Source organism: Castor canadensis, chromosome X, assembly GCF_047511655.1.
Source record: "Castor canadensis chromosome X, mCasCan1.hap1v2, whole genome shotgun sequence".
Classification (NCBI taxonomy): Eukaryota; Metazoa; Chordata; class Mammalia; order Rodentia; family Castoridae; genus Castor; species Castor canadensis.
The window spans coordinates 140,671,996-140,686,241 of NC_133405.1; the positions used below are offsets into that span (position 1 = coordinate 140,671,996).

General features: G+C 37.3%; 1 pseudogene; it reads left to right on the forward strand.

The window, feature by feature from the left end:
* The first annotated feature begins 8,781 nt into the window (after positions 1 to 8,781).
* LOC141419984 (U2 spliceosomal RNA) lies at positions 8,782 to 8,953 on the forward strand (annotated as a pseudogene).
* Positions 8,954 to 14,246: the final 5,293 nt, after the last annotated feature.

Genomic DNA, 14,246 nt, shown 5'->3' on the forward strand with positions numbered 1-14,246 from the left:
CCTGGAAAGTAATGAAAATGAAAACACAACCTACCAGAAGCTATGGGACACAGTAAAGGCAGTCCTAAGAGCAAAGTTTATACCATGAGTGCACGTATTAAAAGGACAGAAAGATATCAAATAAACAACCTAATGCTACATCTCAAACTCCTAGAAAACCACTAATAATCAAAATGCAAAACAAGCAGAGGAGAAATAATAAAACCAAGGGCAGATATTATTAAAGAAATGAAGAACTGATTCTTTGAAAAAAATAAACAAGTTTGACAAGCCCCTGGCAAACTGACTAAAATGAGGAGGGAAAAGACCCAAATTAGAAAAATCAGAAATGGAAAAGGGGAGATAACAACAAACACCAAGGAAATCCAGGAATCAACAGACACTATTATGAGAAACTATATTGCAATAAATTGGAAAATCTTGCAGAAATGGGCAAATTTCTAGATGCTCTTGACCACACAAAACTGAACCAAGAAGATATTAACAATGTAAACAGATCTGTAACAACTAATGAAATTGAAGCAACAATAGCCTCCCAAAAAACAAAAATCCAGGACCTGACAGATTCTCAGCTGAATCTACCAGAGCTCCGAAAAAGAACTAATACCAACACTCCTTAAACTTTTCCACAAAACCAAATAGAAACACTACTCAACTCATTCTATGAACCCAGTATTACACTCATCTCAAAACTGGATAAGGACAAAAATCTAAAAACAAGAACTACAGGCCAATCTGAATGTAAATATGTAAATGACCTCCACAAGAAGTACCACAAACCGCTAAAGAAAGAGATTGAGAAAGACTACAGAAGACAGAAAGATCTCCCATGTTCAAGGATTGGCAGACTCAACATAGTAAAAATGGCTGTACTACCAAAAGTAAAATACATGTTCAACACAATTCCCATCAAAATTCCAATGACATTCATCACAGAGATTGAAAAATCTTCCCTGAAGTTCATTTGTAGACAAAAAAGACAATGAATAGCCAAGGAAAAACTGAGCAAAAAGAGAAAAACTGGAGATATCACAATATCCAACTTCAAACTATACTACAGAGCAATAGCAAAGCATTGTACTGACACAAAAACAGATATGAAGACAAGTGGAACAGACCCGAGGACCCGTATATGAATCCACACAGCTATGCCAACCTTATTTTGGACAAAGGGGCCAAAAAAGATAGGATGGAGAAAAGACAGCCCCTTCAACAATATTACTGGGAAAAGTGGCAATCTGCCAGCTGAAAACTGAAACTAAAGATTGATGCCTGCCACCCTGTACTAGTATCAACTCAAAATGGATTAAGGAACTCAATGTCAGATTGGAAACCTTGCCGTTGGTACACAAAAGAGCAGGGAATACCCTGGAAATGATAGGTACAGGCAAAGATATCCTCATTAGAACTACAGCAGCCCAGCAACTAAGAGAAAAGATGGACAAACGGAACTACATGAAATAACAAAGCTTCTGCACAACAAAATAAAGGGGATCTAAATTGAAGAAACCACCCACAGTGTGGAAGAAATATTTGCTAACTATACATCATACAAAGGACTGATAATATGAATATACAGACAGCTCAAAAAACTGAACTCCCCCAAAATTAATGAACCAATAAAGTAGTGGGCAGCTATACTAAACAGAGCATTTTCTAAAGAAGAAATACAAATGGCCAACACTCACATGAAAAAAATGTTCATCTTCCCTGGTCATAAAGGAAATGCAAATCAAAAGCACTGTAAGATTCTACCTCACCCCTGTTAGAATGGCTATCATCAAGAACACCACAAGCAACAGGTGTTGGCGAGAATGTGGGGGAAAAGGAACCCTCGTACACTGCTGGTGGGAATGCAAGGTAGTGAAGCCACCTTGGAAAAAAATATGGAGGCTTCTTAAAAATCTAAACATAGATCTGCCGTATGATCCAGTAATCCCACTCCCCAGGATATACCCAAACAAATGCAACTCAGGTCACTCCAGAGGCACCTGCACACTCATGTTTATTGCAGTGCTATTCACAATAACCAAGTTACAGAAACAGCCTAGATGCCCCACTACAGACAAATGGATTAAGAAAATGTGTATTTATACACAATGGAATTTTACTCAGCCATGAAGAAGAATGAAATCTTATCATCCACAAGTAAATGGATGGAACTGAAGAACACCATTCTCAGCAAGATTAGCCAGGCTCAGAAGACCAAGAATCTCTCTCATATGCGGACTTTAGATCTAGGGCAAATACTGTAATGATTTTGGACTTAGGTCACACACGAAGGGGAGAGCACATACGGGAGGTAGGGGGATACCCAAACCCACAACATGAAAGTGTCTGAAGTCCCCACTCCAGAGGAGCTCATACAAAAACCTTAAAGTGACAAAGGTCTATATGGGAAGGGGATCAGGAACTATTGAAAAGGTCAGGCAGAGATGAATCCCCTTGGGTTACAACACACTTATGCATGGAAGCAATGCTAGGAACTTCTCTGTATAGCTATCCTTACTTCTACTAGCAAAAACGTTTTGTCTCTCTTATTATTGCCTATGTCTTTTCTTCAACAAAATTGGAGAACAGGGCAGAACAGGTTCTACCTGGAAGGGAGGGGGGCGGGGGGGAAGAAAAACGGGGTGGGGGGCAAGGGGTAGAAGTGACCAAAACAATGTATGCACATGTGAAGAAACTAATAAAATTTTTTAAATTAAAATAAAAATATTTAAATCAAGAAAATGGGGTATTTATACACAATGAAATTTTACTCAGCCACAAAGGAGAATGAAAGTATGTCATTCACAAGTAAAGGGAGCAAACAGGAAAACGTCATCTTAAGTGAGGTTACCCAGGCTCAGAAGCCCAAAAATTGCATGTTCTCCTGCATATGTTGATTATAGAGCCAAAATACATGCAGTAATACTAGGGGACATGGGTCACACACAAAGGGAAGAACACACACAGGAGAAATAGGGAAAGGAAAACTAAAACTTCAGTGTGGTTTGATGTGCTCACTGTAGAGGAGCAAATAAAGCAACCTTAAACTGACAGAGGCCACTATGGAAAGAGGACCAGGAAGTACTGAAGAGGTCTGGCGGAGATGAACCGATGTGGGTTGTAATGCACAACTGTGTGGAAACAACACTACAAATGTCTCTGAATATTGATCTTTATCTCAAACTAGCAAAAATGGCATGTCTTTCTTATTATCTCCTATTTTTTTCCTCTTCAACAAAATCAGAGAAACAACAGTACAGAACACGTTCTGCCCAAAAATGAGGGGTTTGCGTAGGGAATGTTTGCTTGCATGTGTGTACAATGTACACACACACACACACACACACACACGTAAGCAAATGTTAAAATGATCAAATAAAAGGAAAAAAACCCTTGTATTAGCATACACTACTTCAAAATATGCTAAAATTATTTTTAAATGTATGAAATACCCATGTATAAATTAAACACCAGTGAAAGAAACAAGACATAAGTAAAATGCTGAAGTTGAAAAACATGATTATATTTTACCATATTTGTTTTTTTATTACTGTTGTGTTTGGGGTACATTGTGACATTTACAAAGTTCTTACAATGTATCATAGTTGAATTTACCCTCTCTATCATTCTCCTACCTCCCCCAATTTTTGAAATAGTTGCAACTGGTCTCATTTTCCATTTAAATATATGAATACACAATATTGGCACAATATTCACCCACCTACACCCTCTCCCCGCATCCTCCCTCCTCCCAATGGTGCCAATCAATACCCCAGGCAGGACCTGGTCTGCCCTCCTGGTTTTGTAAAAATACAGATGACATTCTTGTTTGTTTAAGATACCTATACAGGGAGCTTCCTGTGATGTGTCTATGTATATATGTATTATAACCCGTGGTATAACCTGAATTGGTTCACCTCCTCTGTTTGAAAATCAATAGATTTTCTGTGAGAAAATCAATTCTGTGAGAAACAATGTACTGATCCAATGTGAACAATATAAAAGCCAAAGATAGTTTTTTAAATAAATAAAAGCTGGTCCTCAAAGTCATATGGAATGACAAAGAATTTAATGGCCAAGAACAAAAGTGAACACAAACCAAAGAATGCAACATGGTTAGAAGTCTCACATTTCCTGATTTCAATCTTATGAGCAGGATATAGTAACAAACTTCAGTTTTTAGGCCTGAGGACGGACATGTGAACCAATGAAGACTCCAAAAGTAAAGTGAAACAATAGTAGCCTGCTGAGATTTTTAATGAGAGACAAATACACTGAATGCAGAAATAAGTCTCATCACCAAATGGTACAAGTAAAGCTGAATTTTGTATGTGAAAAGAATGAGTCTATAACACTGCCTCAAGCCATTTATGAAAATTAACTTCAAACAGATAAAGAAAACTCTTGTACTGAAAGTGAAGTATATGCAGAAGACCTCTGATTTGGCAGAGTTCCTACACAGGGCATCAAAGGGACACGAAACAACAAAAAAACAGAGACATTCGAAAGTTAAAATATTGTTTCTTTCAACAAAGTAGATTAAGAATGTGAAAAGTTTACATGCACAAAGGCAGTAAATAATTGTAACTCATCCATCTAATGAATGTTCAAAATATGTAAAGAAGTCCCACAATTAAAAAAAAAAAGAAGAAATGTGCTAAAGACATGAATTGATTTTTTTTAAAGACAACAGACCAAGGACAAACAACATATTCAAATATGTTCAATACTATTAGCATATGGAAAACTACAAATCAGTAATGAAATCCTCCTTATCACTACTATGATGCCCAAAAGAAGAGGCAGGAGAAATGTGTTTGTAGGGATATGGAGAGAGTGGTGGCCTCATATATTACTGGTAGGAATATAAAATGGACCTTGGAGAAATTAAGTTGGACAGTTCTCAAAATGTAAAATATAGAATTTCCATGAGACCAGTAATTCCACTGCTAGGTATGTACCAAAAGAAACTGAGAGTCAGGACTCTGTATTTCTCCACAAATATACTTGAGTATTTTCAGTGAAGTCCTGACACTTGGTAAAACATGGATGAATCTTTAAATCGTACTAAGTAAAATGAGTCAGATACATATGTAAATTATTTCACTGACATGAATTATCTCTAATAGAGATACAGACAGTAAATTACAGTTTACTAAGTGTTAGAAATAGGAGAGGGTTGGAAGTTATTGATTACAGGATAAAGACTTCTACTTGAAGTGATGAACTTTTTAAAAAATGGCAGTAATGTTTGTATTACTTTACGATATTCACTAATGCTACTGAGGTCTACATTTTAAAAATGATTAGCATGGCAAATTTCACATTGTATGTATTTGCTACAATTATAAATGAAAAGTAAACCTGGGCATGATGGCACACTCCTCTAATCCCAGCTCTGTGGAAGCTGAGGCAGGCTTGTGAGTTAAAGGCCAGCAATGGGTACATAGTGAGATTCTGTCTCTAAAACTCCAAGAGAAAAAATCTTAAACTATGAGCTCTATTAGTCCACTATAAAATGCTGGAGTGTGACAGAAACTGAATTAAGTACCCACTTGCTTTTCTCTTCTAAAATGGAAGTTTATTACTTTCTAATAAAGTATAACTAATATACCAGAAGAAGACTCCACTAGAAGTATCTTTGAATGAAAGATGTTTAGGGTATCTTGCAGTTTATTAAGAAGTACAGAAAGAGAAGTGTGCCTAAGGTAAAATGTTTGGTTTCCCAAGAATGGCAAAATAAGTATAATGAAAACCAAAATTGAAATGGACTTTTAAAGTTGTAGAAGAGGTTTTGGTGTGGTAGAGCACCTGCCTCACAAGCATGAGACACGGAGTACACAGAAACAGACACACACACACACACACACCACAAAACAAAACTCAAGGAAACTCCCTGTGTGATTATCATTATCTCAAGCTTAAATGTCATGTTTTTCATCTTTTCTCTTCGTTCTCCTACAAAATGGGAGAACAGTAGGGCAGAACAAGTCCTGCCCAGGGAGGAGGGTTGGCGCCAGTGAGAGGGGGATAGGTGCAGGGGAAAGAGGATAGGAAAGTGAATACAGGGCAATAAAATGTGTACACATGTAAGTAAATGCAAAAATAGCTGCTGAAACAACTCCAGGAATGGGGGAGACGGGATGAAGGAGAAGGATTGAGGGGGTGAATTCATGCATGGCATACTTGATACATTGAAATAACCTGTGTAAATGCCACAGGGTACCCCCACCCCACTCATCACAATAAAAGGAAAACACATGTAGGTTTGCAAAAAGGGAGTTTATTTGCCTTGGATTATATCATGTTCACAAGAGAAACTACACAAAGCATTTAAAGCTTGCTAAAACTGACTCATTCTGTTATTTTATGTGTGTTAGTATTAAATAGTCTGTTGATGCAAACCTAAGGTTTGATTCTCTTTTAACAAGAAGTTGTAAAAGCTACTCTTAACCTTTTGTGTAATTTGCCCAATTAGCTAAGATTCTGGGCATCACCAGAAACATTCTTTAACTTTATCCTACCCCTAATTACTTTCACTAAAATCAGAACACTTATATTGTCACTTCCCATGATCCTATTTTAAATACCCAAATCTCCTGAAAAGCTGATACACTGCCTTTCCAAAGCCAATTTGAAATTATTTATTTTCCATCTAAAATTATCTTTGAAACTTCCTACAGGGTTACGGGGTGGAGGGAAGAGTACCTTATAAAAAGTAATGAGGGAAGATTTATGTGATAAGAAAGGGTCTGGTTTTTTGGGGGGGGGGTTAAATTCATATAGATAGAACATTACCTAAATGGGTATTTCAGAAATTGGGTATTTCAGAAATTGCGTATTTCCAAGCCCAATTTATTCTGGCCTTGTTTAATATCTTTCAGTGTTTCATAGTTTCTGAGTATAAACATCGCACTGCTATTTGCACTCTCATAATTTTGCTTTATTCTGCTGTTTCCCTAAAGCCTCTGCAATCAGGCGTTAGGGGCTTTGTTGTTGTGTAAGTGCTGCATCAGAGTACAAGGAAAATGTCTCTTATCAGGCTGCTCAAACTATTGGTACATCAAAGAATGATCCTTCAGAACCTGTTTTACATCATCCCTGTCATTCTTTGTTAAGGACTAGATTGCACACACGAGAGAGAACACACATTCTTTCTCAGCATCGCTTTTTCCACTTAATATGCTGATACCTAGTTATATCCATTGTTCTGAAAATGACATGACTTCATTCTTCATATCTAAATAATTATTGTATATGCACATGCCACAGTTTTTCTGCATTCAATGGCTGACTGACACATGTGCAGATATTTCTATTATATGCTTTGGCTTTTTATATTCCTTTGGCTATATGGCCAACAGTAGGGTAGCAGGATGACATGGTAGTTCAGAGTTTTGGTTTTTCCAGCAGCCTCCAGATACAAATTTACATGCTCACAAACAATGTAAAAGGGTCCCCTCCTTCACATTCTCCCCAGCATTTGTTTTTCTTCATAACAGCCATTACAACTTGGTTTTATCTCAATGATGCTTTGATTTGCATTTCCTTCAGAGCTAAAGATACTGAATATTTATTTATATATTTATTAGGTATTTCTACTTTGTCTTTTGAACAGTGTTCAATTCAGTTGAACAGTTTTATTGATTAGATTATTTTAATGTTTAGTTTTGGGGGCACTTTATATACTTTGGGTATTTGTCTGTTAGCTAATGAATAACTGCCAAAAGATTTTCCTCCATTTTCTTTGTTGTGCAGAAGCTTTTTAATTTTTAATGCAATCCTATTGCTATCTTCTCAGTAACCGGATTTCTGTTCAGAAAAGTATTACGTGTGCTTATGTCTGAAAAGGTTTTCCACTAGCAGTTTCAAAATGTCTGATCTTATATTAAGACCTTTGATTCAATTAAAATAAATTTTTGTATAGAGATAGTGATCTACTTTTAGTGACAACACATGGATATCCAGTTTTCCCAACTCCATTCCTTGAAGGTGCTGTTTGTTCTCCAAGGTAGAGTTTGGGCTCCTTTTCCAAAAACCAAATGGCTGTTAACTGTGTGGTTTTACTTCTGGGTCTTCTATTTTATTCCATTAGTCTTTGTGTCTGATTTTGTGTCAGTATCCTGCATGCCATTCTTGATACTAGGCTCTATAATTTTTTTTTCTTCATTTCCCTCTGAATCCTGTACTAATTTTTTTGTCTATAATATAATTTTAAGTCACTTATTACTGCTGACTTAAACATTGCTGTTTTTATTCATGACTGTTTTTGCTACTCAGGGTCTTTAATCTTTCCATATGAATTTTAGGGTCGATTTTTTGTATTTCTGTGAAAAATGACATTGGAATTTTGATGCGGGTTGCAATGCATCAGTAGATTTCTTTCAGTAGGGCAGCCATTATACAGCATTAATTATATCAATCCATGGTAATGGGAGTTCTTTCCCTGTTCTAGTTCCTCCTCAATTTCCTTCTTCAACTTTTTGTAATTTTCATTGCACAGGTCTTTTATCTCACTAGGTTTATCGCTAATACTTAATTTTTTTGAGGGTATTATAAAAGAGGTTGTTTTCCTGGTTTCATTCATGGCCTGTAAATTATTAGTCCGTAGGGAAGACATTCATCTTTAAATGTTGATTTTGTATCCTGATACTTTGCTGAAAGTGTTTCTTGATAGAGTGTTTAGATTCCTTTAAGCATAGGATCATATCATCTGCAAATGGAGATTGACTTCTTCCTTGTATTTTTTTCCTCCCTTACCTGAATACTCTGGTTAAGAACTGTAGCACTATCGCTTCTCGGCCTTCGGGCTAAGATCACGTATAGTATCTGTTCAGTTTAACACAGAAGGCGTTATATTAAAATGGATTTTTGGAACAGGGAGATGGAATAGGAGCTTGCTCCATCCACTCCATGCACCAACCTGGTGTTGCATAGTACCTCCAGGGATGGTGCACCAAAAAAAAAAAAAAAAAAAAACAGGAAGTGTAGCACTATATTCAATAAGACAGTCTAGACATGGAGAGTCTAGACGTGGTCCTTACGTTACAGGAAATGGTTTCAGTTTTTCCCAACTTAGAACAATGTTGGCTATGGGTTTATCATACATACCCTTTATTATATATATTGAGGTATACTCCTTCTAGTCCTAGTTTCTGCAAGGCTTTTTTTCACAAAGTGATGTTCGATTTTGCCAGCTTTTCTTCATCTTTTGAGATGAGCCTGTGATTTTTTTTGTTTTTTCCTCTATCGGCAGTTTATTTATTGATTTGTATTTGTTGAACTATGCATTCCTGGAATGATTTAACTTCGTATTGATGTATGTTTACTTTAATGTACTTTTGAATTCAATTTGCAGGTATTAATTGACAATTCTTCTATGTTCATCAGGAAAATTGGTCTATAATTTTGTTTTTCTCTCACATCTATACCCAGTTTTGGCATGAGATTAATACTGGCTTCAAAGAAAGACGCTGATAGATTCCTTCCCTTTCTAGTTTATGCAATAACTTCAGGAGCATTGGTGTTATTTCTTCTGTCGAGCTCTCACAGAATTCAGCATGGAATCCTTCTGGTACTAGGCTTTTCTTTGTTAGGAGACTCTTTTATTACAATCTCCTTAGGTGATTATAGCTGCTTTGACAAATTCTGGTAGATCATATGCATCTAAAGATGTATCCACTTCTAGACTTTTCAGGGTATTGCTTTTCAAGGTATTCCATAGGAATTCTCTGGGTTTCCTTGGTTTTTGCTAATTCTATTAATTTGGTTAGTTTGGCTAAAGGCTTGTCAATCTTTTTTATGTTTTCAAAGAACCAATGTTTTGTTTCATTGATATTTTGTATTGATCTTTTAGTATCTACTTTGTTATATTCTGCACATTCTTTATTATTCCTTTCCATCTGCTTTTGGGACTGCCTTGTTCTTGTTTAAGATGCATCACTAGGTTAATTATTTGAGAGCTCTTTGATATTTTTTAATGTAGCCAGTCATAGCTATAAACATTCCTGTTAGTACGCCCACTTCCGACATGGGTTCCTCCAAATATAAAGTATGTTCATGCCAATACTATTGCTTTAATGCTAACACAAATGGTTTCCCAAATATAGATGCTCAAAAACTATGACTGTTTTTCTGTAAGAGAGCTGGACTGTAGGGGAAACGGGGGGAATTCAATGAGCCTAGCTGCTTAAACCCTGTACCTTCTGAAGAAAGGCATGCCTTTCGATCTGGCCTTCAGTGGTTGCTTAACAATCACCACTGAACCCTCCAAATACTCTGTCAACAAAAGTATGTTTGTGTGCCTGAAACACTGGGCCTCTGCATAGGGCAAACAGTAAGCATTTCCCTCTGACATTTTCAACTCATGGTTTATAATCTTTAAAACACTTACAAACCAAAATTTTAATATTATATGAGCATAAGATAGAATGTTGAAATCTATGGTTAATTCTTAATGGAAGAATATGGTAAGCAGGAATGCTGCCTCAAGGTCCTTCTTGCTCTCTGCTTTCCACCTATCATGAGGTGAAGGCCCTCTCGAGCTGAATGCTCCCACCACAATGATGTTCTGCTCAAGTGCATGCCAGACAACCAGGCATGGAACCCTCTGAAACTGTGAGCAACATAAATCCTTACTCCTTTAAGGTGTTCTCTCAGATATTTTGGACACAGGTATACAAAAGTAACCAGACAACTATGGTACTAGAGAAGTGGGGTATGAATTTGAGATATAGAATAGTATTAAATTAGACATATTCTCCACTTTTATTAATTTGGATCTTGTCTCTCTTTTTGGGGGGTATACTGACAAAGCGTTTGTCAATCTTGTTTATCTTTTTTTCAAGAACCCACTCTTTGTTTCATTTCTCCCTTGTATTTTTCTTTCAGTCTCCATTTCATTAATTCTTTCTTCATCATTATTATTTCTTTCTGTCTTTTAACTGTGTGGTGAGTTGTTCTTGTTTTCTAAGACCTTAAGGTATGACATTAGTTTATATATTGGAAAGCTATCTAATTTTTAAATTAGACACTGAGAGCTGTCACCCTCCCTCTTAGCCAGGCCTGATGGCATACACCGATAATACCAACACATGGAGGAGGAACATATGCAGCCTCCTCATTTTACAGTAAAGTTGAGATGCATAATAAACAGTGCTGTCAGATTCTCTCACTTGAAGACCAGTGTCTATCTTCACAGCATGTATTCAGTTTTACGTAACTGCTGGGTTACATAAAAATGGTAAGATTCTTTTTATCATTACCAACTCTTTAGTTGACTGCCTGTGGTGTTCATCACATTCTGGTACACTTTTTTTTTTAATAATAAAAACGATTTATTTCTCTGCTGTCTTTGGTGGAGAGGATTTCTGGAGCCAGAGAAAATCGTGTTTTTAATACTATTTCTCCAAAACTAGACTGAGAAAAAAAAACAAGAAAAAAACAAACTAAACCAGCAGTGAAAACTGGGTGTTGGAACTGACTTTTCAGAAATTAAGACAATTATGACAGTACTGACTACAGACGATACAGACACTTGTACAATCAACAAATTAGATTAAGCAGGTGAAAAAATATTTCTGGAACGTGGAAGTACCAATACCAACTTAAGAAGAGACATAAATAAAATCTGACCAGGCATATAAAAGAAGTAATCAAATCAAAATCAGCAATCAAGATCTTAATAAAATGAAGAGCTTGAGGTGCATCATTAGGATAGCTTCAGTGGGGAAACAGCCATTAAAACACTTTGCACCATGGTTTTAGTGAATAAGAAAATTAGAATATATAGAATACACACCAAATAAATACATTTCTCAGACCAAAAAAAAAAATGTAGTGATGCCAGCACTGGTGGCTCCCACCTGCAATCCTAGCTACACAGGCGGCAGCGATTAGGAGGATCACAATTCAAAGCCAGTCCAGGCAAATACTTCCACGAGAACCTATCTCAAAAAACCCTTCACAAAAAAGGGCTGGTGGCATGGCTCCTTAAGCTGTAGGCCCTGAGTTCAAACTCCAGATCCACACACACAAAAAAGTAGTGATACATGTTACAATATGTATGAACCTCTGAGACTGCGAGAGGCCACCCATGACAAACCACCATATTGCATAATTCCATTTACATATCCGTAGCAGCACACTTACACAGACAGAAAATAGATTAGTTGAAGCCAGGAAATTACAGGGAAGGGAATGGGATAAAGACCGCTAATGGCTTTGGAGATGATTAAATGTCATGATCGATTGGATAGTGGTAGTCAAGCTATGATCTGATTATGCCTCTCCAAACTTGTATGTTGGAAGTACTAATAGGTAGAAATTCTAGAGAAGCTTATAAAGAATTAGTAGCTAAACCCCTCTGTATAATTAATTTATTCTAGTAATTAAAAAAATATCTAAGGAATCTGTCTTGCTCTTCTACCTGAAAGCTAACCTTAAAAAAAAGAAAAGGGCCGGGGATATGACTGAAGGGCAAGAGGGTGGAACCTGCGTTCACACCACAGTATCAACAACAACAACAACAACACAAATCCCCAAAAAACACCACTTATGGGAATGGAGAACGATCCACTGACACCTTGATGTTAAGACTTCTGGTCTTCAGATGTGTGATTTTTTTTAATGCTTTTGGGTTCGGGCTCCAGGCATGGCTCCAGCAGTACAGCACTTACTGAGCCTATCCAAAGCCCTGAGTTCAATCTGTGGTAGGAAAAGAAATTCTGTGGTTTATGCATTACTCATTCTAAGGTATACTTTTATGGAAGTAAGAACACAGTACGTTGCACAGCTTCATGAATATTCTTAAAAATATCACTGCACATTTAAAGCTATTGAATTTTGCACTGTGTGCATATTTCAGTTAAAAAAATTAAAATCTGAATTGACCCACAATAAATTAGTAATTAAGACTCTTTTACACAAAGGCTAGATGGGTTTATTAGTGAATTTGTAACAAATACTGGCAGGTTAACCAAAACAGCCTACAAATTCTTGCAGAAAATACTGTGTATTTCTCAACCTGTTCTAACAAGTCCCCATTACTTTATACCTGGATGATGGGGCTTTTGAATCTTCTCTGAATGATAAAAAAAATAGTATAAAATTGGATTATAAGGACGGCTGCAGGCTTATAAAAATTACTTCAGTATTAGTATTACTTTTAATAACTAAGTACCATTGTTTAACAATTTTCCTGTTTATGTGTAGCAGGGCATCTGTAGTCTCAGTGCTGTGCCCAGAAGGACAAAGGACTTGGATTCCGCAGCGGGGTACTATTTTCTGTCCTGATGAAGCCACAGGTCTGAAGCATCAGGGCCTTGGGAAGGAAAAGGCTGCTGTACCCTTAGCTTTAACATACTCGCTTCCTGGTGCATGAAGTTCAATAAAAAGTAACCGATCAAGGGAAGGTAAATGCCAGGTGTAACAATGGTCCCCTCTGTTACACCCCTTGCTTTCCTTCGTTTGGCTTTTCTACTCCCAGGCCTTGGCGGACTTCTGCGTTGAAACAAAACTTAAGTGAAAATAGAAGGTAAGCAGTACCCTCCTGGCTGACCATGTTTTTCAAGCCACGTTTCCTGGCTCCTGGCCCTGCACGCTCAGCCTCTTGGCCTACTGTTTGGATACGAGATTCAGCGCGGTCTTCTTGCCCACACCTTGTTCGGAGTGGGCCGCAGGTGCACACATACATCGGGCTTTCATTCAGCCAGGCCGCAGAGCAGTCCCTGGTAGACTTAAGGAGCCTACTTAAGGAACCTACTGAGGTCTCCCTGGCTTGCGACAACCATTTCTTTCTCAAGCATATCTACTACGATCTACTGGAGACTGGATAAGACCACTGAAGTGCTTAACCGCCCTACTCACTATGCAAGGCACGATTTCCGTGAGGCTCTCTGCACCAACGTCAGTCAGAAGTTTGGTGGAAATGGAGACCTATTATCTTTTTAAGTTTACGTTAGTTGTTGGAACTATCTTTTTCTCAGAGAAAAATAAAGAACAGAAAGCAGCTTCTTTATCTTTGCAGCACATGGCTTCATTTTCTTCTCCCCCCCCCTCTCCCCCCTCTCCTCTGCTCTCTTCCTCTCCTCCTGTCTCTCTCTCCCCCTGCCCCCATACTTTAATCTTAACTCGGATGTGGAACCGTAGGAAATCTGAGACATATAATCTAGAATCAATCCCACTGAAACTGATGACTGAGAAAAATCATTAACTATTGGGCTTCTTATTTCTGGTATTAGCCAGTGATACCCACA